Source organism: Amblyomma americanum, chromosome 5 (genome assembly GCF_052857255.1).
Source record: "Amblyomma americanum isolate KBUSLIRL-KWMA chromosome 5, ASM5285725v1, whole genome shotgun sequence".
Taxonomy (NCBI): Eukaryota; Metazoa; Arthropoda; class Arachnida; order Ixodida; family Ixodidae; genus Amblyomma; species Amblyomma americanum.
Genome location: NC_135501.1, coordinates 138575091 through 138581075, shown reverse-complemented (window position 1 = coordinate 138581075; position 5985 = coordinate 138575091).

Genomic DNA, 5985 nt, shown 5'->3' with positions numbered 1-5985 from the left:
AGTTGGCACCAGACTTGATTTGAACAAGGAAGGAGAGTTTACCGTAAGGGATCAACTCTAACCTCCTGGTTGGCTTGCATCCCAGTCCTCGAGCTAAGGCTGCGAAGAGCCTAAGCCTTTGGCTCCATGGTTTCTACTCTCCGCTCTATGAGTGATGAACGTCGATGATTGTGGTTATGGTGACTGTAATGGTTGTTGGTTTCTTAGCTGACATAGGCGGCACGATGTTAATTCGTGCTCTGTTGAATTACATTTGTAACAGTACATTCAGTAGTCACTTAAATCTATTGAATGTGGCTAGTTTTCAGTAAGTTTCTATTAAAATTTTTTGTGCGTTCACCTACGTGCTTATAGAGCGCCTTCTAGCGTTTTTGAGAAGTCTCAACAGCCGCCTGACACCCATGTATCCCCTCTGCAGCTAAGAATTCTTGCTCCAGCGAGCAAAGTTTGGCCGATTTCAATTTCGGTCTTGCAGTTCGCACGACCTGTCTTGACAGAGTCCACATAAGATTCCCTCTTGGCTCTTTAAATGTGCGCGCTGCGTGTGCTCAGCAATAATACACGAAAACACCGCGTATTTACATGGGTCTTCCTAATTGAGGCGAATTTCTCTAAAAAATATAGATGGGGGCCCGATAAGACCTGCGCTGTCATTGCCCTGCAGGCATTCTGCTAGAGCGCGGAATGGTGGTTCCAATGGTGGCTGTGTATTACTGGCACCAAACGCACGTGGTGACGCTTCGGCTCAACTATCTCGAGTGCAGTTCCGAACGGATTTCAGAATCGTGATACATAAAATTCGTGTGGTTTCTCGATATACCGCGTTTTACCAACAACGACGTGCAGATATTTGTATGGATTGCTATCTGCTGTCAACAACTAGCAATAACTTTTGAATGTGCTGGTCAATCACTCAGGCAGCGGAGCAAATAACTTTGTTCCGCGCGCGTTGATTCTCTTTAGACTAGTATAAAACACCTGTCTATATATTACTGGTACTCGCCTACGGGGCAGAAACATGGAGGCTAACGAAAAGGGTTCAGCTTAAAAACTACGCAGCGAGGCATAGAAAAAAAATGGTAGGTGTAACGTTAAGAGACCGGAAGTGGGCAGAGTGGATGAGAGAACAAACGCGGGTTAATGGCATCCTAGTCGAATTCAAGAGGAAGAAGGGGGCTTGGGCAGGGCATGTATTGCGAAGGTAAGATAACCGCTGGTCCTCAAGGGTAACGGAGTGGATTCCAAGACAGGCCAAGCGTAGCAGGGGCGGCAGAAAGTTAGGTGGGCGGATGAGATTAGGAAATTTGCGGGCGTACGGTTGCCGCAGCTGGCAAAGAACAATGTTAATTGGAGAGACATGGGAGAAGAATTTGCCTTGCAGTGGGCTTAGTCAGGCTGATGATGATGATGATGTCGCGCTGCCGCAGCAAGCCGTCGATTTCGGGAAAATGGTTCTTTTGGCCAGAGAATTTGTGTTGGAGGGAAGAAAAACGTGGCTACCGCCTTCTGTGATTCCATTGTATACGCATACCGCTGATCTGTGCAGTCGTGTTGCAGTTCTCGAGCCCAGTGTGCATTTACGTTGTTTCAAATGCATGAGAAGAGAGATTAACCGGCAGTGAAACCAGCCCAGCCTATCAGTTTCCTTGAAAAACCCGCATGCAATATCTGAAAGCTTGCGCTGCTGTCTGTGCAGTTATATGTTTGTCTGAAATAAATACCAATCAATCAAACAGGTCAACCATAACCAGCTCTAAGAATGTGCACTAGATGAGAACCGCAAGAAAGACCCCCGAAGGCGAAGGCTGAATGGAGTGGATTCCAAGAGAAGGCAAGCGTAGCAGGGTGGGGCAGAAATTTAGGTGGGCGGATGAGATTAAGAAGTTTGCAGGCATGAGGTGGGCGTAGCTGGCAAAGGACAGGGTTAATTGGAGAGACATGGGAGAGGTCTTTACACTGTAGTGGGGCTATAGTCAGGCTGATGATGATGATTATGCGGCAGCGCCGCATAATCATAAAAAAAGAGGCCGATATTCCCCACCTGCTGTGGGTTTGCCCGGCGCTGAAGCCGACGAGAATTCGGCACCTGGCGGCAGCGGGTCTCTCACCGAACAATCTCGATTCATATACCGCTTGGACACAGGGACCACATCATCGTTCACTCCTTGATTTGATTAGATCAGCCAACCATTTCTCATATATTTAAGCATCCTCGTCATCCATCATTGCATGCTCTTTTAAGCCCTGAGGAAATGAACAGCGCTTTAAAAAAGTCTTTATCACTAACTTAGAGCACCCCTATATTACGTGGAACACCTCTAAGCAAGTAGAAAATTTCCGTTAGTTAATATGACCACACTCGGGGAGACTCTTACAGCTAACCTCTCGGGACAGATTCCTACAGGCGTATCTTTTTTTTTTCTTAACGGCCTCTGTCAACGGACGTTCGCGCCACGACGCGCGAGGGCGTATAGAAGCCAAAGTGAAAACGCTGAAGGCACTGGCGCATGCACACGTTCCACGAGCTTGACAAAGAAGAACGCAGCTACCGACTCGACTCGACGTCTCTCCTCGGTTCTCCCCAGCAGCATCTTTGCTCAGGTACACGGACGAGAAGGGGCTCCTGCCGATTCTTCAAGAGACCCTGGGTGAGCTGGCCGGTAGTTAGGCACTGAGATCTAGTTAGATGTTCTGACACTAAGGGTGGTGTGCAATAGGGAGCTTGCGGGAAGTTAGGCCTACCGCGTCAGGGTAGTGTGCCATCTGCCAGCGCAGTGGATAAGTATATATAGTTATGGCACTCGGCTGCTGACCCCAAGACGCGGATTTGATCCCGGCCGCGGCGGTCACATTTCTATGGAGGCGAAATGCTACAAGCCAGTGTACTGTGCGATGTCAGTGCACTTTATCGAATCCCAGGTTGCCGAAATTTTTCGCAGCCCTGCACTATCCTGATAGCCTGAGTTGCTTAGGAACGCCAAACCACCTAATGCTTATGAACCGCACTTAATGTGGCTCGGACGGTACCACATGACCATTTCTCGCGAGTCCCTAGACATATGGAGGTACAAACGTGCTTGCTGGGAAAGCCCTTTCACAAGACCCAGCATAATAAAAATTGGACGAAGCCTAACCTATACTCTTAAGCTTACAATGCTATAGCATTAGAGATCTCTCCCGCTCAAGTACTCCTCTTTAAATGATTCATAGATCGCATAGAGTCGTCATACCACTACTGGCCACATCCCCGACAGGTGGCTGCTTCGAACACAGCCACCAGTGGGGCTTGTGAGTCCCAGGTTGCACGTCCTGAGCTCCCGTAAGGCTGATATTCGCGCAGATAGTTCTTCGGAAGGCTGTCTCTCTCTAGACCAACCGCAGTGCCACAGGGTTCTAGTGGCGGTTGAACTGAACGTAACTGTTAGCAGATTGCTCACAGTTAGTTGCTCACAGGTTGCTCACCTACCAATGCGAGCTTGCGCAGATTCCCATAGCCATAATAACCCATGCATTATTTGTCTTCAAAACGACAAGGCGAGATTTCCTTTCAATATAAAACGCGTGTGCTCAGGTCACCATGCCAAAACAGAGCGGCAAGCATGCGCATGGCGCAAAGCACCACAAGCACGGAACCAACTTGGACGCCCCTGAAACTCGATCTCCGCCGGGGCCCGGATCACCAGGCACCGCCAGCGGCGTCCCCGACACGAAGCCACCGGACAACAGTGCCACTGCCGTGGCCAGCGAACGGCGGAACGGAGTCCACACGGAGGCAGCCACTAGCAAAGTCCAGGAGGAATCCACGGAGCTACCAACTGTGCGGAACACGGCTGTAGAATCTCCGAAGCCGCTGGGGCTCGGCGAACCGGCCACGATGGGGTTTTCGTCACCAACGGCGGATCAGGTAGATTGAAATACGGCTTAACTTGTACGTATCCGGCCATAGTGTCACTGGCCTTTTGCCACACTAGTTTATTATAGTGGTAGCGCCCTAGAGGGCTTTCTCCAAGGTAAGCCGGCGTCTGCACTGCAGTACACCGTATCTTCCAGTGTTCACCTGCTTACCAATGAGAACAGCGTCCAGGTAGGCCCAAGCCATGCGGAGGACGTGTAACATGATTTGAAGGGTCTCGACAGGTTGCCGCATATAGATAACGGCGGTATGGGTAGAAACGGCTTAACTTTTGGGGGACCATACCCAACAATTCTGCGCAAACGCATTTTTGAGTGGGAAACCTTTCATGAAGTCATTTCTTGCGCATAATGTAAGATTTCACTGTAACAATGAATATATCTGCAGATCACCCGACGGCAGTCTTGCACTTTTTTATTAACGTTTTTCCTATCGTCAAGAGCGTTCCTCATTGGTTTTCAATAGGAGACTTCACTGTTCGAAGCGATCGATGGAAACACTGCAAAAGGAAACATTTTGCTACATATCAGAAGAATGGACCACTAGCTTCAACACTTCCGTGAGAGCGTCTTACAATTTTTCAATTTTCAAAATTCTTGTCCGAGAATGTTGAACATGAGGCGCGTTTGATATTACCTTATCGCCGTCGATTCTTCGCAGCGCGAAACGGCCTGGGTGTCTTGTTCTATAGATCAGAACCCTTTTTCCAACTCAGGCAAACAAAACGAGCTATCGTTTCTCATTGAAGGAATTTAGGAGGTTAATACTAAGTCCAGCTAGTTTCAGATATTAGTGACCTAAAATCGCAAATACTTCTCTTTGTCGACAGAAGAGTTTGAATATGCCTGAAAATTTCGTAAAATCGACGGACTTTTTCACATAGTTAGTGTTCCCAGAGGCTTAATTACCCATAAGTCTAGCGTAACTTACTGGTTTTGTTCAGTTTCTCTGCAACGCCTCTTCAAACTAATTTATTCACCTACTTCAGAGGCGCACTACAGCGAATCTTATTGCATTGAAGTTAGAGGATGAGTTGCAAATTAAGGTGGAGTGATGAGATAAGGAAGTCCTTGCTCTAGAGGCAGCTCGTAACAAGAGGCCATATTAGTCTCAGTCGATGTAGTGCGGCTGACAGAGATGATGATGTGATGAAAGGAAGATTATAAAAAGTTGTACAGGGCACTTAAGCTCCGCTTTAAGGGTATGACGCGACAGCGGTAATGGGTTTTAGGCCCCGATGTTTACTACTGTCGTTAGCTTGGTGAAGGGCTGGTCTTGACCAGGTTACACGACTACTTCCTAAGGTCGGAAAGCCTGTGATAGGCTGAATAGTAGAAATTGGCAGTAAAGGAATAAATACAAATTGAAGCCGACCTCATGATGGTATTCGTGTTGTCATTTGCTTACTGCGATATCACAGGCCGAGGAAAAATGGACATGAAACGCCAAAAGTGCCTTATGGTCTTATCCTGCATGCTCTCTCTCTTCTTCATGTAACAAGCTCTATCGCTATCTCCACGATTCCTACAACAGGTGGCGTTGTCGAAAAGAGGCGGCAAACGACGAAAAGGAGAGAAGCGTCCGGAAAAAATGCCGCGTAGTGCCAAGGACGACGACATGGTGAAGGTGCAGACGCCTGACACCCTTCCGAAGCCCCCCGCTGACACCGAAGCCCACGACGGCCTTGCGGCCACTAACGCCGCCACGTCCAGCGCCCCGAAAGAAACAGAGGGCGCCACCAACAAGGTTCAGGGCGAAGTCCCGGATGGGGCTGTTTCGGAGCCCACCACCTTAGGCAGCCCGGGCCGAGGACAAGACCCCTCGGCGTCGCATGCGGACTTGCCGGTGACCGTCACCACTTTTCACGGGTCCGAGACGGATGCGGTAGGTCTTTTTTTCGAACACATATCGATTTTTTTTTCTTGGAGGGCTGTCGATGTCCTGACGGCAGTTCAGGAGTACATCTATCTGAACCGAGTAGTCACGGCCCGTTCAGTTCTCGGGAAATAAATGAGGCGAATAAGAACACGGTGGAGCGCATTTTCTCCCGCTACCAACTAGCTGATGACCGA